The sequence below is a fragment of the Triticum dicoccoides genome, chromosome 1B, assembly GCF_002162155.2.
Source record: "Triticum dicoccoides isolate Atlit2015 ecotype Zavitan chromosome 1B, WEW_v2.0, whole genome shotgun sequence".
Taxonomy (NCBI): domain Eukaryota; kingdom Viridiplantae; phylum Streptophyta; class Magnoliopsida; order Poales; family Poaceae; genus Triticum; species Triticum dicoccoides.
The window spans coordinates 684,743,143-684,765,337 of NC_041381.1; positions in this window are offsets into that span (position 1 = coordinate 684,743,143).

The following is a 22,195-nucleotide window of genomic DNA, read 5'->3' on the forward strand; positions in this document are numbered from 1 at the left end:
GACCGAACCTTTACAAACAAGGTTGGGGCAATCTCCACAACAATTGGAGGCTCCCAACAACACCACGAAGCTTCACCACAATGGAGTATGGCTTCGAGGTGACCTCAACCATCTAGGGTGCTCAAACACCCAAGAGTGACAAGATCCGCTAGGGATAAGTGGGGGAGGGGGGAATCAAATCTCTCTTGGTGGAAATGTAGATCGGGGCCTTGTCACCCAATCCCGAGCAAATCAACAAGTTTGATTGGCTAGGGAGAGAGATCGGGCGAAAATGGAGCTTGGAGCAACAATGGAGCTTAGGGATGGAGGAGGTAGTCAACTAGAGGTAGGAGACGCCCCTTTTATACTCGTGGAAGAAATCCAACCGTTATCCACTTAGACCAGCCTGCGACATGCGGTACTACCGCTTCAGGGGCGCGGTACTACCGCAAGGCCACGCGGTACTACCGTGGAGGACCACGGTACTTCCGCGGCAGCAGCAGAGGCCGGGACTAGCCTGACTGAGTGTAGTACTACCTCTCACGCGGTACTATCGCTCCCCCTTGCGGTACTACCGCAAGGCAGGCAAGCCAAAGCCTACGAAGAGCACGGATGAAATAAAATACATCCGTGCCTACTTCCGCTGAAAAAGAAACAGTTCAAAAACCCGACGCAATACTACCGCCCACGAGGTGCGGTACTACCGGTGAGGTGCGGATGTAAAAAATTACAGCCGCTCCTACTACCGCGGCGCAACGGTACTAGGTATGAGGGCCACGGTACTATGGCTCCAGGGGAGCGGTACTACCGTGGCCTCCCGCGGTACTACCGCGCATGCCGTGCGGTACTACCATGTGGGCGCGAATGTAAAAAATTACATCCACTCCTACTACCGTACCGGAGCAGCACTAGGCCTGGGAGTTACGGTACTAAGGCTCCAGAGGAGCGGTACTACCGTGACCTCTAGCGGTACTACCGCAGGTGTTTGCGGTACTACCGCTCCATAGAGCAGTACTACCGCAAGTACAGCAGTAGCCGTCTGATTATGCACAACTAGGATAACGGAAAGACGCTCCAAAGTGCAAGGAAAGGTAGGACATGTGTACGTGTTGGTTCCACCCAAACCTTTCAGACGCAGACCCCCTCTTAATAGTACGGCTCTCCTACGACTCAAATCCACCAAAGAGAAACGTAGAACAACGCCATCTTCAATAGTCTCCGAGGGGCACCAAATCGTCTCGTGCCTAGTGATGAAGCATCTGAGAAACTCAAGACACACGATTAGTCTGCAAAAGCATTGTCATCAATCACCAAAACACCTAAGGGATAAATATGCCCTTCCAATCTCCCCCTTTTTGGTGGATTGATGACAATATGGGATTTGCACATAGATAAGATAATTTTGAGCAAGGGCAAACCCCACCTCTCTAAAATATAGACGGGCTCCCCGTAGATGTGTGCAATCTAGATGGATGCTTTGGACTGCATAGCACACAAACTAGGATCAACACTCCCCGTATATTTTAGAGACAAAGGCATGATAATTAACATCTAAGTAGAGCATATCACAAAGGTAGCACAATATATCACAAGCTCGCTAAGATAGATAGAGTGCATACGTCTTACACCATAAGAAGTAAAGCAACCCAAAGCAACTGAAACAAGGTTCAAAACGAGAAAGCAGCAAACACACAAATACACCAAACACGAACGACGACGCAAATCCCTACACTCTCTCCCCCTTTGGCATCGAGACGCCAAAAAGGCAAAGAGGACACCTACACACAAGGGGTGGCTCAAGCAGGGAACTCATCCCAAGGCTCCTCGTCAGACTCCTCGGCGGCAGGGATGGTCTCCTCGACGTCCTCCTCAGAATCAGTCCATTTGTAGCCTTGCTTCTCCATCCACTTGGCCTATGGGGTGATGCGATCCTTAGAACCACCAGACACGTCCTCGCCATACAGCTTCAAGATCTTCTTGTCCCGGCGGCGACTCTCCTTAGATGCCACGTGAGTCCTGTACTGCCCCTTGGCTTGCATGCAGAAAAGAGTCTTCATCTTGTCCTTCAGCTTCTTGGCCCACGAAGGCATAGAGGGACTCTGGGAAGACCTAGCAGCACGGTCCTCAGCAACATCCTCGGCGCCAGCATCCTCCTCATCAACAGCAGGCCTAGCAGCAGACGCCTCAGCACGAGTAGTAGTGTTGGCCCATTGGGCCTTGACACGCAGACAGATGGGATCATGGCGAATCCAGTCAGGAGCAAGGAACTCCTCACCAGGGAAGATCTTCTCCCACGTCTTCGAGATCAGCAGAAACAGATAGGGCCCATAGGTAGGCACCTTGCGGTTGAACACCGCAAACCGAAGCTCACACCACATGATGTGTGAGACATCAAGTGGCTGAGTCTGAGACAAACAAGCCTCCTCGCAAATGAGCATCATATCCACCATATAGGCATGAACCTTGTCCTTGTCACCAATGCGAGGGAACAAGGAGTTGCGGAAGATGCGATACATGATATCCAGAAAAGAGTTGAGCACCAACCCCGTCTTGCCATTGGCGAGCACCTTGTCAACATAGTATGGCGCAAGCTTGTCCTTGTTGGCAGATTCAGAGTTTGCATGGGGGCGAACACCCATGGGAGTGTTGAGCCCGTCATCAGGAACCTGGAGCAAATCCATGAACTCCTTCCAGGTAGCAGTCAGCTGACGGCCATTGGTCATCCAGTTCATCCTCCGCTCCTCATTAGAGTGAAAGTATACTGAGGCAAAGAACTGACAGATAAGCTCAAGGTCATAGTCAAGGTGAAAGGATATCACATGCTCAATGCCAAACTGCTCCACCAAGTCCAGAGCCTCTCCAAAGTACTCATGGAACTTGTCCTTCCTCATGTGATGCATTTCAATCAATTTCACATCCACGTAGGTATTCTGCTTGTTTTTGATGACATCTAGATAGATGAGAGTCTGTTGCTTGTTCCAAAACAGCTCACAATCTTTGACAGAAGAACGAGGGTGCACATACGGGTGGAGTTGCCTGAGACGGACGCACTCAGATTGGGATATCTCGTCCATGCCCTTAGCGGGTTCCTTGTGCTTGCTAGCTGATGTCTTGACATGGCGCTTGGGGGCAGTGGAGCCCTCCGGTGCTTCACCTGGATTGCGCAGATGCTTGGAGCCCGTGTCATGACTGGGATTGGAACGGCGAGAGCCACCACCTGAGACACACACGCAAAACACCAATGAAACGCAAACATGCTCAATGCAAAGACCACGGCAAAGCACACGAAACACATAGAAAGTATACGTGAAAGTTGCCATGAGATAGATGTGAGCCACGGTAGTGCTGCCAGAGCCTGCGGTACTAAAATATTAGTACCGCTCCAGGTTGCGGTAGTACCGTGCGAGGTCACGGTTGTACCGTGGTTGGAGCGGTGGTAAAATTTTAGTGCCGCTGTGAGCGCGGTAGTACCGCGCCAGACGGGCGGTAGTACTGGACAAGCGGTAGTACCGCGCCGGACGGGCGGTAGTACCGCGTCGTGTCAGATCCAATCATCAGTTCGAATCTGAAAAGAACCGCGAAACCATGGCGACGCTATGCTGATCAAATCTAGCTCAGGACAAAAATACAAGTATAATTCCTACGCAAAACTCTTCTCCTTCATCCTACTCTTGCATAGAAATAACCTAAGAATCTCTAGAACACACAAGTCTCCCCCAAAAATCTAGATGCAAAGATCTCAACAAAACAAGAAAAAGTTGGGGGAAAACCTTGGTCCATAGCAAGAGCACGTGGTGGGGAATGATCCCACCGGACGGAATCACGGGAGGGCGGCCATAGGAGGAGATCCGGCGACGAACGCCAGCTCCGTTCTTTAGCGTGGGAGAGAGAGAGAGACGACATGGGGGTGTCGGTGTCAAAACAGGCGGATCTCGGGTAGGGGGTCCCGAACTATGCGTCTAGGCGGATGGTAACAGGAGACAAGGGACACGATGTTTTACCCAGGTTCGGGCCCTCTTGATGGAGGTAAAACCCTACATCCTTCTTGATTGATATTGATGATGTGGGTATTACAAGAGTAGATCTACCGTGAGATCAAAGAGGCTAAACCCTAGAAGCTAGCCTATGGTATGATTGTTGTTATGTCCTACGGACTAAAACCATCCGGTTTATATAGACATCAGAGAGGGCTAGGGTTACACAGAGTCAGTTACAATGGTAGGAGATCTACATATCCGTACCGCCAAGATTGCCTTCCACGCCAAGGAAAGTCCCATCCGGACACGGGACAAAGTCTTCAATCTTGTATCGTCATAGTCTTGGAGTCCGGCCGATGATGATAGTTCGGCTATCTGGACACCCCCTAATCCGGGACTCCCTCAGTAGCCCCCGAACCAGGCTTCAATGACGATGAGTCCGGCGCTCATATTGTCTTCGGCGTTGCAAGGCGGGTTCTCCTTTAAATTCCATGTGCCTGCTGAATAGTGTCCGGCTTCCTTATAAATGTTGCGCTCCTTGGCTTCCACGTCCAATAATGGCCCTCTTCCACGTGTCGTATGAATGCAAAAAAGCTAGGGTATTTTTGCGTTTTACCCCCTAGCCGCGCGAATGAGCTGCCTATAAGAGAGGCGAGGATCTAGATCCAAATCACATCATCCTCCTTCCGCAAGTACTCATCGAAGCGCCTCTGATAAAAATCCATTCCATCATGGATAGTGGACGCGGCTCCTCCTCTCGCGCTCCCAGCCCTCAGCCAGAAGATTGGAGGAGATGTTTAGTTCCACATAGCGAGCTAGTGACGCTCCAAGCAGAGGGATATCTTCCCCGGGCCTTCATGGTTCCGGTTCAAGCCGGACTGGCCACCTACAAGGGTGGAAAGCAGGCGGAGAGCGTCCCCAATCCCTCCAGAGGAGAGCGGGTATGCTTCGTCCCTTATTTAATAAGGGGACTCAGATTTCCCATACATCCGTTTCTCCGGGGGCTCCTGGAGTTCTATGGACTCCAGCTTCACCACCTTACCCCTGCCTCCATTTTGCACATCGTGGGCTTTGTAGCTCTTTGCGAGCTGTTCTTGGGCATCGAGGCCCATTTTGCGCTGTGGAAGAGATTGTTTTGCCTCGTACCCCGTTCTCACGAGGGGTCGATATACCAAGTGGGCGGAGCCGAAATATGGCGCATCGCCGGGACCGGATATCTGCCCAGAACCCCGAAGAAGGCGTCCAAAGACTGGCCTTTGGAATGGTTTTATATGGAAGACGCCCCTCTGCCGGATCCAGTTCGGATCGGCCTCCCGGAGTACAGCAACGCTCCCTTGAAGAAACGCCTGTGTTGGCGCCCACGGAGCCCTCAACGGGAAGACGATGGGAGCGTCCAATATCTGATGGGCCGGATAAGGTTACTGGCCCACTCCGGATTGACCATGATTGGAGTCATGGCCATGTGCATTATGCGAGGGGTGCAGCCGCTCCAATATAGGGGCCACCCCATGTGGGATTTCAACGGGGAGGATGATGCCACCCGTCATGGCCGCAAGGGGCCGGGATCGGCCGCCGATCTGGTGAAGATCCTGTCCGGCTTGTACAAGGGGGAGAAGGAGGACTTCCTCCGCACGAGTCCATTGAATGGATTCTCCATGAATAACCCTCGGAGCTGGGTAAGCAGTCGTTTATCTACCCGATCCATATTCCCAAAGTCAAGTGTCTTACTTTGTGATTTTGACGCAGGAGCTGCGCCGGGACGTGGAGGGCATACAAAGCCTGACTCCACAGCCCGAGGATCCGGGACGATCCCTTGATCCGTCCTCCGAAGAGGATCCGGACATAAAGGTGGAGCTGATTGACAGGGTGTTACACCAACTTAGCATGGATAATGCTCTAGTCGCCATTACCGCCGACTACCCCGGTTTATCTCCGGCTTCCCAGGTGACTATGACCGTAGTCCTGACACCATTACTTGATCCATGCTCATTTCTGACCACCGTATACCAACGGGGCTCCGCAGGAGGCGCCTTTAAGGCGGGAAGCCGAACCCGCGGCTGCTGACCAACAAGGGTCAGTTCGGCCCAGCAGGCAGAAGAGGAGTGCGGCGCGAATCGAAACGTCGCCACAACGGTACGGTGCACCGCTGTTTTTAAGGGAGAGATTCCCAGGAGGCATATTAACGCTCATGATTTTTTCAGGAGATAGAGCGCTCGCCGGACAGTGTCCGGAGAGGTTGCCAATCAAGCCTCCGCCAGCCATGCTCCAGCGCGTGGTCCGGAAGGGGAGGCGAACACAAGGCATGGGTTGGATGCTCCTCCAACGGAGGATGCCGACAGGCTGTCCGCCACCAAATCTGAGGTGGAGAGCGCCATGAATCACAGGCGCCGCCGGACGGTTCTTCGTGACGCGTGTTTCTCTCCGGAGGCCTTGAATGCCTTTAATGCGTGAGACGCGCACCTCCGTGCTGCTCGAGATGGTCTAACCAGAGCCATGGAGCAGTATGTGAAAGACATACGGGTGAGGAATTTTAATAGTTATATATGCCAGTAGCCCCCGAGACTTAAAATAGTTAGAATAACTGATTTAAGGATCATTTGTTATGCAGGATCCTACGGAGAAGAATACATGTCTGTCCCAGGAGCTTCAAGAGTGCAAGGCCCAACTTGAGGCCGTGCTAGCCGCCGCAGGGGGAGCCACAGAGACCCCATCTGGTAATACATACTTCAAAAAGATATGTAGTTTATGAAGTGCGGCTTGTGCGTAAGTCTGACAATAATATTGCAGAGGGTGCCGGACTGGATCCGGACAAGCAACATCTGTTGCGCCAGCTGAAGGCCGGCAAGAAGGTGCTTATGAGGGTGCAGCAGGAGAGGAACAAACTCCAAGATGCCAACACCCGGCTGGGCGAAGAACTAAAAGATGTTTGGGTCCAGCTGTCTGACTCCGTAAGGGAGAATCGGCGGCTTCGTCGCGGCATTTACAGTAAGTGCTTGAGCAAACTCTTTTGAAAAGAAGAGTTCGGCGAGGAAGTCGATTGACAGAAATATGTCTGTAGGTGTGCTCACAGGTCGTCCGGCGGAGGAAATGCCTGGTTCCACGGGTGACCTTCCCGAGCTGCTGCAACTGCACGAACGTATTCGGCAGGCGATGAGCGGCGTCGTTCAGGCCTTATGGCCGTCCGTCTCCCTACCCGAGGGTCTTGGAGGGCTTGCTAAGAAGCTTCAGGGAGTACGGCAGCGCTTCCGTCTGTGGAAGATATCGGCCTACCATCAAGGCGCCAGAGAGGCTTGGGCCATGGTGAAGACGCGGTACACGAAGGCTGATCCAAACCACATGGCCGAGGTCGGACCTGTGGGCCCGATGGGAAGGAGATCCCTGTGAGCTTAATGTATGGCCAAGTAGAGTTGGCCGCGAAATATTCCCAACGGGACTGTAAACTAGACAGCATGTTAGATGGGATTGAAGAGGAGTTCAATCAGTCAATTTGACGATGTAATTTTAAAATGACATGTAAAATGCCTTCTAGCCGGATTGTAGATCATTTGTCTTTGCGGACCTTTTCGCTTCAACCTCGGGACCCAACAGTCCGGAGTGTGTCCGAATACCCTAGCAGTTATATAAAAACCAGGGCATGCATGGAGACCAGGCATAGGGGTCATTAGTGCTTTATCAGACAAGTGCCCAACTAGTTATGTTATATTACATGGTTAGTAAGAAACATCTTCCAGGGAGAATAGTTCCGTTAGGGGTTCCTTTCCCTGGGAGACATGCCCTAAGGTGCATGTCCGTACTGCGAAGAGAGCAGAAAAAGCATCTGGGGGCAGATAAATAAATAAGTAATAAATCATCTTTCAAGTCACCGACCGAATATTCTCTTAAGAACGCTAGCTTTCGGCTTCACCCAGTCTGAGGTACACATCCGGCTGACCCGGCAGTAACAATCGCAGAGGTGCTCCCTTTACCTCCTAGCCGAACAATCGGGAACGTAGGGGTAAGCACAAGAGCCAGGCAACCCAGCTTGGCCAAAACTTAAGTCATATCGATGCATATAATGGTGAATAAAAGGTACGTGCGGAAGTATGACACATGTGTTGGGCATGAAGCCCGTATAAATAAGCTTCTGTTAAAGAAGCCCCCGGGTATAATGAGTGCGAGTAGCACATCAAGTGTGTGCGAACAATGCACAGATCAGCCCTCAAAGGCTTTTACTGAAAAGGGGGAAGAACGAGGGGAATAAAAGACAGCAAAAATATAAAAGGTGGACGGAGGAAGGAGACGAACTCTGAGTCCGGCGCTAGGCGTAGAATCTTCGGTGACGGGCTGTGTTCCATGGGTTCGGCTCGAGTCGGTTGTCAGATGCGTTACGTAGACGGTATGCTCCACCGGTCAGGACTTGGTCGATGATGAAGGGACCTTCCCATTTGGGCTTAAGTTTGTCCTTTTTCTTGTCCGGCGGGCGTAGAACTAGTTCGCCAACATTGTAAGTTTTGGCCCGTACCTCTCTGCTTTGATATCTTCGAGCCTGCTGCTGATACAATGCGGAACGAGCTTTTGCCACGTCCCGCTCCTCCTCTAAGGCGTCCAAACTATCCTGCCGATTCAACTCGGCTTCTCTTTCTTCGTACATGCGCACGCAAGGTGAGTCATGAATTATATCGCACGGCAAAACTACCTCTGCGCCGTACACCATAAAAAATGGTGTGAATCCGGTAGTGCGGTTCGGCGTGGTCCGCAGCCCCCAGAGTACGGAGTCGAGCTCCTCTACCCAGTGCGTGTTAGATTCCGGGAGGGACCGCACTAATCTGGGTTTGATGCCGCTCATGATTAGACCATTTGCTTGTTCGACTTGACCGTTAGTTTGGGGGTGATAGGCTGAAGCGTAGTCAAGCCTGATGCCCATATTTTTGCACCAGAGTTTAACCTCGTCGGCCGTGAAATTCGTGCCGTTATCAGTGATGATGCTATGGGGGGCGCCATAACGGTGTACTACCCCGGATATGAAGTCTATCATGGGTTCGGATTCGGCCGTTTTAACTGGCTTGGCTTCTATCCATTTGGTGCATTTGTCCACTATGACCAATAGGTATTTTTGGTTGTGGGTTCCCCCTTTAAGGGGTCCAACCATGTCAAGCCCCCAGACCGCGAACGGACAGGTGATGGGTATAGTTTTGAGGGCGGTGGGTGGCATGTGGCTTTGATTAGCAAAGAGCTGGCAGCCGACGCATCGTTGGACTAAGTCCTGAGCATCTGCCCGGGCAGTCGGCCAGTAAAATCCTGTACGGAAGGCCTTGCCTACAAGGCCCGGGCTGCGGCGTGGTGCCCGCCGAGTCTGGCGTGAATTTCAGCCAGGAGATTCCGCCCTTCCTCTTCGAAGATGCACCTTTGAAGGACTCCGGTTGTGCTTTTCTTATAAGGTTCTCCCTCATGGACCTTGTAGGCTTTAGATCGCCGAACTATGCAGCAGGCCTCATCTTGGTCTTTGGGAAGTTCCTGCCTAGTTAAGTAGGCTAGGAATGGTTCCCTCCACGGGGCAATTACTTCCATTATTTCGTGGGCTGAGGGTGTTATTTCATTGGCTGAGCCACCGACTGTGTCAGAATGTTCCGTGTTGGGTGGCGCGGTTGGTTCCAGATTGCTATTTCCGGACTCCTCTTCCCATAATACGGATGGCTTAAAGAGCCGCTCCAGGAAGATGTTTGGAGGGACAGCGTCGCGTTTTGCACCGATGCGCGCCAACACGTCGGCTGCCTGGTTATTATCCCGGGCTACATGGTGGAATTTGAGTCCTTCGAACCGAGCTGACAATTTTAAGACAGCGTTACGATAGGCTGCCATTTTCGGATCCTTGGCGTCAAAGTCTCCATTTACTTGGGATATTGCGAGGTTTGAATCCCCGCGCACCTCTAGGCGTTGAATACCCATGGAGATTGCCATCCGGAGACCATGTAGAAGGGCCTCATATTCGGCTGCATTGTTGGAGTCCATGTACATTATCTGAAGTACGTATTGGACTGTGTCTCCAGTTGGGGACGTCAATACGACGCCAGCCCCCAAGCCGGCCAACATTTTGGAGCCGTCGAAATGCATGATCCAATTGGATTATGCGCCATACTCTTTAGGGAGTTTGGCTTCGGTCCATTCGGCGATGAAGTCGGCCAAAACTTGCGACTTTATAGCTCGCCTTGGTTTGTAGGTTATGTCAAATGGTAAGAGCTCAATGGCCCATTTTGTAATCCTGCCCGTCGCGTCACGGTTGTTTATAATGTCGTTGAGAGGTACTTCGGAGGCCACTGTTATCGAGCACTCTTGAAAGTAGTGTCGCAGCTTCCGAGATGCCATGAACGCCGCGTACGCTATCTTTTGATAATGTGGGTACCGGGACTTGCATGGAGTTAAGACAGTGGATACGTAGTACAGTGGTTTTTGAAGAGGGAATTTGTGTCCTTCTGTTTCTCGTTCAACGACGAGCGCTGCGCTGACAACTTGATGCATTGCCGCGATATATAATAACATTGGTTCGCCTAGGTTGGGCGCGGCCAGGACCGGATTTGTTGCTAATATGGCCTTTATTTCTTCGAGTCCGGCCATGGCAGCATCCGTCCACTCGAAGTGTTCGGTGCGCCGGAGGAGGCGGTAGAGAGGCAATGCCTTTTCTCCCAAACGGGAGATGAAGCGTCTTAGAGCCGCCACGCATCCAGTCAGTTTTTGTATTTGTTTGAGATCTTTTGGGATATCCAATTGTGACAGAGCTCGGATCTTGGCTGGATTTGCTTCAATTCCTCTACCGAATACAATGAAGCCCAAGAGCTTTCCGGCTGGTACGCCAAAAACGCATTTTTCCGGGTTGAGCATAATGTCATATGCTCGGAGGTTGTTGAATGTGAGCCTCAAATCGTCTACTAGAGTTTCGACGTGTTTGGTCGTAACGACCACATCGTCTACGTATGCCTCCATTGTTTTGCCGATCTAGGTAGCCAGACATGTCTGAATCATGCGCTGATATGTTGCGCCGGCGTTTTTGAGTCTGAAGGGCATTGTGTTGAAGCAGAATAGTCTGTATGGAGTAATGAATGCTGTTGCGGCCTGGCCTGCTTCCGCCATCTTGATTTGATGGTATCCGGAGTATGCGTCGAGGAAACACAATGAATCGTGCCCCGCGGTAGCATCGATGATTTGGTCGATGCGGGGAAGGGGGAAAGGATCCTTTGGACAGGCCTTATTAAGGTCTTTGAAATCGACACAAAGGCGCCAGGATTTGTCCTTTTTTGGTACCATTACCAGGTTCGCTAGCCAGTCCGGATGTTTTATATCTCTGATGAATCCGGCTTCTAATAGTTTGGCTAGCTCCTCTCCCATTGCTTGTCTTTTGGGTTCGGAAAATCGCCGAAGAGCCTGTTTGACTGGCTTGAATCCTTTTAGGATATTTAGGCTGTGCTCTGCCAGCCTGCGTGGGATTCCTGGCATATCTGAAGGGTGCTAGGCGAAAATGTCCCAATTTTCCTGAAGGAATTCTCGTAGTGCAGCTTCTACATCAGGGTTTAATTGTGCCCCAATGGAGGCCGTCTTTGTGGGGTCCGTTGGATGGACCTGAAATTTGACTATTTCGTCTGCTGGTTTAAAAGAGGTGGACTTAGATCTCTTATCGAGTATCACATCGTCCCTATTCTCCATGGAGCGCAGTGCAGTAAGTTCCTCTGCCGCTAGCTCTTCGGATAGTGCCTCTAGGGCTAGTGCTGCTGTCTTATTTTCAGCGCGGAGTGCTATGTCCGGATCACTTACCAGAGTGATGATTCCATTGGGCCCGGGCATTTTAAGCTTCATGTACCCGTAATGGGGTACAGCTTGGAAAATTGTGAATGCCTCTCGTCCTAATAGAGCGTGACATCCGCTGCTGAACGGGGCCACTTGGAACGTGACTTCCTCGGACATGTAGTTGTCTGGCGAGCCGAACACCACATCTAGTGTGATTTTTCCTGTGCAGCGTACCTCCCGACTAGGGATTATTCCTCTGAAGGTTGTGCTGCTTCGCTCAATGCGGCTCCAGTCTATTTCCATTTTTTGGAGGGTTTCCTCATAGATGAGGTTTAATCCGCTGCCGCCATCCATGAGTACCTTGGTAAGACGAAAGTCGTCCACTATTGGACTGAGGACCAATGCGGCTGGTGCTCGGGCTGTTTGGAATTTAGGTTCGTCGCTGGCATTGAAGGTGATAGCCGTGTCGCTCCATGGATTTGTTGTTGCTACTTGGTAGACTTCGGCGAGGCTGCAGATTGTTCATTTCCGCATATTATTTGATGTGAAAGTCTCGAAGACTGTTAATACCGTATTGGTACTGCTGGGCTGGTTCTCCGGGGCTAGAAGACCTTCGCCACTTTTGGCCACCTGCCGTAGTATCCAACATGCTCTAAGGCTATGAGTTGGAGTGGCGCCCTCTGTGCTATGAATTTTGCAGGGTCCATTGAGCCATCCCTCCAGTACGGTTCCATGCCTTATGAAGGGTTTTTGCTTTTTGGTATTTAACCCAGGTGCCTGGCGGTGATGCACCCTTTTATTTCGGACTGGGGCTATATTCAGGGCTGGATTATCCCAAAAATTGATTTTGGTTTTCCAGGCGCTTTCCATCTTACAGTACTTTCGTACTATGGACGCCAAATCAGCAAAGCGTGTAATTTCACGACGACTTATGGCGTTGAGGATTCCCTTGTCCGTGCAATTGTTGCAGAAAATTGAGATTGCGCTTTCTTCACGGCAGTCCCTTATCCTGTCCATAACCAGAAGGAATCTGGCCCAGTAATGATGTACTGTCTCATCGGGCTCTTGCCGTATTTGAGATAGATCGCTTGTGTTTGGGTGGGCGGGTGGAATTAAATTCGGAACCGCGCCCAATCTGAGGCTCAAAGGCCGAGGAGTTTCCGGATTTGAAAGCTTGGATTGCTGGACGTCGTCCAACGAATCTAGTCCGCTGCCTGACTTTAGGTTCAGTACTCGGTTGACGTCTGTCCCTCCGCGGGAACCCGGCACGGAGGGATCGGGAATCCGTACATAACTAGTTTATAATATAGAAGAAGAGTCGCCGCGTTGTTCTTCTACCACAGCAACGTGGTGGGTAGCCTGGGGAGAGTTAATTTCTCTCAGATCGGTTTTAAGCCCAATCTGATCGTAGTCTGTAGCGACTCCCAGGGCGGCGATGCGATCCAAGAGCTCGTTTACAGAAGAGAGCTCCATCGGATCCAGCTGCTCGGTAAATTCTGAGTTGACGCGAAGATCTCTTTTGATGACCCGAGAGGTCATCATCGAAGCGGTGGCCGAACAGGCGGTCATAGGAAAACCACCTAGCCGGATAGCTTGACCGGCGGCCAAAGCTCCTTTGGCAATGGTACCGTTGAGGGAGTCCTGGACTAGGGGGTGTCCGGATAGCCGAACTATCATCATCGGTCGAACTCCAAGACTATGAAGATACAAGATTGAAGACTTCGTCCCGTGTCCGGATGGGACTTTCCTTGGCGTGGAAGGCAAGCTTGGCGATACGGATATGTAGATCTCCTACCATTGTAACCGAATCTGTGTAACCCTAGCCCTCTCTGGTGTCTATATAAACCGGATGGTTTTAGTCCGTAGGACAACAATGATAACAACAATCATACCATAGGCTAGCTTCTAGGGTTTAGCCTCCTCGATCTCGTGGTAGATCTACTCTTGTAACATCCACATCATCAATATCAATCAAGCAGGACGTAGGGTTTTACCTCCATCGAGAGGGCCCGAACCTGGGTAAAACATCGTGTCCCTTGTCTCATGTTACCATCCGCCTAGATGCAAAGTTCAGGACCCCCTACGCGAGATCCGCCGGTTTTGACACCGACATTGGTGCTTTCATTGAGAGTTCCTCTGTGTCGTCACCGATAGGCTCGATGGCTCCTTCGATCATCAACAACGACGCGGTCCAGGGTGAGACTTTTCTCCCCGGACAGATCTTCGTATTCGGCGGCTTTGCATTGTAGGTCAACTCGGTTGGCCATCTGGAGCAGATCGAAAGCTACGCCCCTGGCCGTCAGGTCAGATTTGGAAGTCTGAACTTCACGGCTGACACCCGCGGAGACTTGATCTTCAACGGATTCGAGCCACAGCCGAGCGTGCCGCACTATCACAATGGGCATGATTTAGCTCTGCTGTCGGACAGTGCCCTGGAGGCCGCACACGAGTCCGCTCCGACCTTCGATTCGGAGCCGGCTGTGCAGATCGAGGACGGGTGGTTAGACACCGCCTCGGGGGCTGCAACCTCTATGGCGATAGAGCCGAATACTGACTTTGTCCCTTCTGAAGCTCGTGACTCCAAGGTGTCGGACTCCTTGCCGGACTCCGAACCTCCCGCGCCCCCACCAATCGAATCCGATTGGGCGCCGATCATGGAGTTCGCCGCCGCGGACATCTTTCAACACTCATCTCTTGGCGACGTCCTGAGTTCGCTAAAGCATCTCTCGTTATCAGGAGAGCCCCGGCCGGACTACGGTCAGGATGGTAGGGATGTGGACGACGAAACTCAAAACCCACCCACCACCCACTTAGTAGCCACTGTCGACGATTTAACCGACATGCTAGACTTCGACTCCGAAGACATCGACGGTATGGACGACGATGCCGGAGACGACCAAGAATCAGCGCCTACTGGGCACTGGAAAGCCACCTCAACTCACGACGTATACATGGTGGATACACCAAAAGGAAGTGATGACGAGGAACAACGGGACGCGGCGAAGGATAATTCCCCCGAAAAACAACAAAAACAGCGACGCAAGCGCCGCCCGAAGTCCAGCCTCGATAACAATGGCACCCATACTGACCCAGCCGTAGAGCAGGGCGCACCAGTGGATGAGCAACCCATTCCCGGCGAAAACAATAGTCCAGACAATCTCACGCTGGACACATCACCGAAGCATAAGAACCTTCACAGAAGGCTCGTCGCCACTGCAAGGAGTTTGAAGAAGAAAAAGTGGAAGCTCAAAACGGCGGAAGACGTACTCAGAATAAGATGGAGCAAAGTACTCAAGACCGCAGATAAATACGGCGATAGTCACCACGCAAAGAGCTACCCGAAGCGCAAACTGCTGCCCGAATTTGACGAGGAGGCCGTAGAGCCCCCACAGTCAAAAAAGAAAGAGGCCACCTGGCCGGATAGACGACCAGATAATAGGCTAAGAGCGGCAAGCGGCACCGCACATAATCCGGCACACTTTCCAAATAAGGATCCTAGCAAAAAGGATGGCCCAGTCAGGTCCATCTATGGGCCAAAAAAGAAGGCTCCAGGAGGCAACACAACCCGCCGAGTGTTCGAAGATAACGGCACACGTAAATACAGGGGCGCCGCACACCCACTATGCTTCACCGATGAGGTACTGGATCATGAATGTCCAGCAGGATTCAAGCCCGTAAACATAGAGGCATATGACGGAACAACAGACCCCGGAGTCTGGATTGAGGATTATATCCTACATATACATATGGCTAGAGGAGACGATCTCCACGCCATAAAATACCTACCCCTCAAGCTCAAAGGGCCAGCTCGGCATTGGCTCAAAAGCCTCCCAGAAAACACCATTGGAAGTTTGGAAGAGCTTGAGGATGCATTTCGAGCAAATTTTCAGGGAACTTATGTCCGGCCTCCAGACGCAGACGATTTAAGTCACATAACTCAACAGCCCAGGGACAGGTTCCTCACCAAAAAGAACCAAATAGTCGACTGTCCGGACGCTGAAGCCTTAGCAGCCTTTAAACATAACGTCCGAGACGAATGGCTCGCCAGACACCTCAGCCAGGAAAAACCTAGAACAATGGCCGCACTGACAAGCCTCATGACCCGCCTTTTCGCGGGGGAAGATAGCTGGCTAGCAAGATGCAGCACCAGCGACCCGAGTACATCCGAGGTCAAGGATGGAAATGGGAAATCACGATGCAGAAAAGATCAGCGCAGGAATAAGGAAAGCGGCCCAAACAGCACGGCAGTCAATGTCGGATTCAAAAGCTCTCAGGCGAACAACAAAACAGTGCCCCTTAAGGACAACAGTGACGAGCTATCCAACCTAACAAAATCATGGATAGGATATGTCAAATCCACAGTACCCCCGGGAAGCCTGCAAACCATACCCACAGAGATTGTTGGGTCTTCAAGTAGTCCGGCCGACTTAACACCGAACACAAGGGGCTCGACACACCAAGCGAAGATGATGACGAATCCCACAAGCAGCAGACCGGAGCACAGAAAACCTTCCCACTAGAGGTCAAAACAGTGAACTCACTTCATGTGATAAATTGTGTGGAAGCAATATAAACCTGCTATACCAGGACACCATCCGCGGAATGGGGATAGACCCTACCAAAATTCGCCATAGCAACACTTCCTTCAAGGAAGTGACACCAGGCCCTTATGCCGAGTGTACAGGCTTTGTACTACTAAAAGTTGTGTTCGGTTCACCCGACAAATTCCGTCGCGAAAAGCTAATCTTCCATATCGCCCCATTCAAAAGTGGCCATCAAGCACTACTGGGACGCGAAGCTTTCGCCCGCTTTAACGCAATACCGCATTTACGCGTCTCTTACACTCAAAACGCCCGGTCCACGCGGCATCATCCCATTAAAGGGAAACTCCGAGTGTTCCTCGACCACGGAAAACGTGAGACTGCCTTGACAGCCGCACATTAATCCAACCTTGCTGATCAAAGCCCCTAAAAAACAGGTCATTTAGACCTCGGACACGGTTAGGCGAGTCCGACATAGATAAACAAGGGGCTTCCCAGCCGCATACCTCTTTACAAGGGGTTGCACGTATAAACAATGAGAGCGAATAAAGCTCAATCTTTCCAAATCATACTCTGTTTTAAATACATCTTTCGCACGATATTTTTTCCAAACTAAGTTCTTCTCTTTTACAGATGAATCACGTGCTACACCCGTCCAGGATACAGCACAACAGAGACACAGGCGCAGACGTGCAGCAGGGACCCGTTATAAGGATTCTTTTCAGATTAAGACCCTGCGTAAACCTTTCTTACTGTCTCTTGTTGACACTCATCCCCCGGTTTCCTACCATAACCGAGGAGGAGGCTGGCGTTTTGGCATCGGTCGCGTCAGAAGTTTTCGCCTGTGCTTGGACATTAGGGGCTTAGGGCACTGTTCTGCCCGTTATCATAAAGTCCGAATACCTTAGGGAGTGTTCGGCGTCTCGAGTTAGGCCTTATATGCATCAGCTCTGAATCATGTCTTTGGTCAAATGTTGGGTTTGCCCGGCTCCTGTGTTTTGCTGCCTTACGTTCCGCTCCATCGGCTAACGCGGCACCAGGAGAACTACTGTGATTGTGCCCCGGTTTGGCCGGGCGAGCACCTCAGTAGAGAAAGCCGAAAACTGACTGTCATGATACAGCGAGAGACTGGTCAACCACTCGATCGACTATTGGAATGTTTAGAATTCCTCCGCTTTGACGAAGGACCGCTTCCCGGTCAGGCACACACGCGCCCCGAGTTCGGAGAACGCGGTGCCTCTAGGGGCTATATCGTAGCCCCACCATCGAGCTCTATGGCTAAGTGAAAGTGATAAAGCATTATAGTCCGGTTGCCTAGTTTGCTATGCTATCACCTCCTTCAAAGGACCAAGACGTTGGATTAAGTGTGAAAATGCGCTTTTCTTTTTTTGCAAACACCCCCGCACTATGTGCGTGGGGGCTGAAGCCAAAGACTGCCATCTTTCAGGTTATACATACATATACATTAACGGCCGCACAGGAGATATTTCAATACTTGAACGCACAAGTATAAAAAGTCGTTATATTATAAATATGATCTCACAAATCATACACGTCATTTGAACATGACATTTTTCAAGCACTGCGACTCTATTAAACGAGCGCCCTGCAGGACCTCCTCAAAATAGTGCTCGGTGGGTAATCGGCTCTCGTCCGAACCCCGGCACGCAACATCGGTGGCATTCATCTCCGCCCAGTATGTCTTAACACGGGCAAGAGCCATCCGTGCACCCTCTATGCAGGCCGACTGCTTCATCGCCTTGATATGCGGCACCGCCCCAAGGAATTGCTGCAATAAACCAAAATAACTCTTCGGCTTGGGCCTTTCCGGCCATAGATGAGCCACCACATCCGTCATGGCTAGTCCGGACAATCTATTCAGCTCAGCCCACTCAGCTAACTGATCGGTCAACGGCAGTGGACGCTCCAAACTATGGAATTGAGACCAAAACAGCTCTTCCATTTGATGATCCTTCTGACTTCGGAAGTGCCGAACTGCGTCCGCCGCACTCACCGCCAAATCCAGATAAGGATCCTCCGCACTCCACAGCTGGCCCAACTAAGCATACTTCGGATCCGTGAATTTCCTACACAACAGGAAGGGCTTTCCAGCCACAATGTCTCTGGCCTGACGCAGTTCCTCCTTTATAGCCCGCTTGCAGAATGGGCATCCTTGGCTTCGGCGGTGGCCTTCTTCAGGTCCTCTTGCTCCGCTTGTCGTTCTCCTTCAAGAACCTCATAGCGGTCGGTAGCATCTTTTAATTTCACGGCCATTGCGGCCATTTCCTCCCTGCTTCGGCAGTGAGCAGCCTTCTCGGCTTTTAGCTCCTCTGCTGCCTTCAAGGCAGCCACATCACTTTTTCTGGCTTGGTCCTTCGCTCGAGCAAGCTCCGCCCGAAGGTCTTCCACAGCAGCGGAACCATCTGCATCAAGCATACATGTTGTAAGGAATGGGCGTCAGCTCCCTTACCAGGTAACCGCGGAAAAACCAGTTACCTTGCGACTCGTCAAGTCGTTTATTGACCAGCGTGATGTCCGCATCCGCAACGTCGAGTTGCCGCTTCAGTTCGGCAACTCTATCAGTCCGGCTGGCCACCGAACGCTCCGCCACCTGCATAGGAAAGGAGACATTTCGTAACTGAGATTATGATCCTCGGCACGCTGTCGCTTTCGACAACATACCGAGTCTCAGGGGCTACTATCTATACAGGGCGCACCCTATGTGCAACACTGTCAAAAGGTATGTCATTTTTTTTTGCGTACCTCAAACCCCGTCAGTAAACTTCCGACGGCCTCATGTAACCCGCTTTCGGCGGATGAGATCCTTTCAATCACCGCACTCATTAATGTGCGATGATCTTCTGAGAGAGATGCCCTCTCGAGCAAACCCTGCAGCTCCACCGGCCGCACTCCAGTGGGTGCCGAACTCCCAGGCCCCGCCGGACTCGGGTAGACCCTCCGTGACGACACCTCAGGGTCGTCAGCCCCGCCTAATGGGACAGCAAAGGGAGGCGTTTCGCTCTCCATCATCTCTGGACGAAGGTCCCCCGAGGATGAGCTCCGCTGGGAAGGGCTGAGATCCGAACTACAAGGTAAAAACTTCGGTTATCCTTAGAAATAAAATAGGGATGCCTCTTATTGTAAAACTTCCCTTTTTTCTACTTATGGCTTGCTGGAGGGCTGATTCCTTTGGGGAGACTGTACGGTCGGGACTCCTCCCGGCGCAGGACCTTCCGGTGCAGAGGGAGGTATTCTTGGTTCCCCCTTTTCTAAGAGCCTCCTTAACAGAGGTGGTAGTTTCCCTGTTCTCCCCTTTGCCTTCCTCCGAAGGTGCAACCTCCAACATTCTGATTAACACGGGACCCGGCGTGGTCTCAGGGAGGGGGGCCAGACACCGTATCAGTTTCGCTTGCGCTATCCACTCCTGTTCAAGGGATAGCTGGTTAAAAGGCAAATCCATGATGAATAAATGGATGATATGTCCAGTTACATGGCTACTTACTTGAGTATCCGAGCGATTGCAGCTTAGGCCAGGGTCCTCGGTCAAGTCCGGACACACTTCTTTTGATCCGAAGAACAGTTCCATAAAGTGTTGGAGAGCTCGTGGTCCCTCCGGATTGAATTCCCACAGGCGGAGGGGGCGACGTTTGCAGGGCAGAAGACGCCGAATCAGCATGACCTGCGTCACTATGACCAGATTGATCTCCTTCTCTTGGAGATCTTGAATCCGGCCCTGCAATAAGGGTACGTCCTTGGACGGCCCCCAGTCGAACCCTTTGTTGACCCACGATGTCAGCCGTGGTGGAGGGCTCGGGCGAAAGGCGGGCGAAAGGCCTCTGCCTGCTGCCCCTGGGAGCGGTGATATAGAACCACTCCTGTTGCCACAAACCGAGATCCTCCTGAAAAGAGCCCTCGAGCCATGGAGCATTGGCCCTCTTGCTTATAACGGCCCCGCCGCACTCTGCCTGACGCCCCTCAATCATCTTCGGCTCCACATTGAAGGTTTTGAGCCACAAACCAAAGTGAGGGGTAGTGCGGAGGAAGGCTTCGCAAACAACAATAAATGATGAGATATGGAGGATAGACTCCGGAGCCAGGTCGTGGAATTCTAGCCCATAGTAAAACAGGAGCCCCCTCACGAAGGGATCCATCGGGAAGCCTAAACCCCGACGGAGGTGAGGCGCGAACACGACGCTCTCGCCAGGCTCAGGGGTGGGAGTGACTTGCCCTTGGGCAGGCAGCCTATGCGAAATCCCGTAGGTTAAGTACCTGGCGTCCCTAAGCTTTAGCACGTCCTCTTCCGTGACGGAGGAGGGCATCCACCGGCCCTGAAGGTCGTAGTCGGACATTGTCAAAGGTCTGAAGTACCCGAATCTGGAGCCCTGGGTGTTGGAACTCAGGGCGAGGGGCGGATTTGATTGAGGATTGAAGAAAAGGAACGGGCCTTGGTCTCATTATAAGGGGGGAGAATACCAAGAGCCGTCTCCGTGACCGTTTAGAACTCGCCCTCGATGGAGGGGGCGTGGCAACGGGCACGGTTGGGTTACCCACGCCCTTATTGATGAGAATCTCGGAATAAGGGGAACACGATCTCTGCTTCGACAAGACGTGCCAAGGAAACCGCTTCGCTAAAAGCGCTGAGGCGGTATAATAAAAACGATTCAAGTAAAGGCTTGGTTGTGGGGTGACGTCGCGCCACGAAATACGTCAGCAGATTGAACTTGTGTAAATATTATTCTCTCTACGGTGGAATGTGGAATTTATTTTGCAGAGCCAGACACTACCCTGGTGTTCACAATCTTCAACAAATTATTCGGAGAAGGAACCCGCCTTGCAATGCCAAAGACAATATGCACGCCGGACTCGTCGTCATTGAAGCCTGGTTCAGGGGCTACTAAGGGAATCCTGGACTAGGGGGTGTCCGGATAGCTGAACTATCATCATCGGCCGGACTCCAAGACTATGAAGATACAAGATTGAAGACTTCGTCCCGTGTCCGGATGGGACTTTCCTTGGCGTGGAAGGCAAGCTTGGCGATACGGATATGTAGATCTCCTACCATTGTAACCTACTCTGTGTAACCCTAGCCCTCTCCGGTGTCTATATAAACCGGATGGTTTTAGTCCGTAGGACAACAACGATAACAACAATCATACCATAGGCTAGCTTCTAGGGTTTAGCCTCCTCAATCTCGTGGTAGATCTACTCTTGTAACATCCACATCATCAATATCAATCAAGCAGGACGTAGGGTTTTACCTCCATCGAGAGGGCCCGAACCTGGGTAAAACATCGTGTCCCTTGTCTCCTGTTACCATCCGCCTAGACGCACAGTTCGGGACCCCCTACCCGAGATCCGCCGGTTTTGACACCAACAACCGTATTTAAAGATGGGAAGAGTCATCCTTCCTGATTGTGACGGCACAGAGGAACTCTCAATGAAAGCACCAATGTCGGTGTCAAAACCGGCGGATCTCGGGTAGGGGGTCCCGAACTGTGCGTCTAGGCGGATGGTAACAGGAGACAAGGGACACGATGTTTTACCCAGGTTCGGGCCCTCTTGATGGAGGTAAAACCCTACGTCCTGCTTGATTGATATTGATGATGTGGGTATTACAAGAGTAGATCTGCCGCGAGATCAAAGAGGCTAAACCCTAGAAGCTAGCCTATGGTATGATTGTTGTTATGTCCTACGGACTAAAACCATCCAGTTTATATAGACACCGGAGAGGGCTAGGGTTACACAGAGTCGGTTACAATGGTAGGAGATCTACATATCCATACCGCCAAGCTTGCCTTCCACGCCAAGGAAAGTCCCATCCGGACACGGGACGAAGTCTTCAATCTTGTATCTTCATAGTCTTGGAGTCCGGCCGATGATGATAGTTCGGCTATCCGGACACCCCCTAATCCGGGACTCCCTCAGGGGGAAACTGTGAATGGG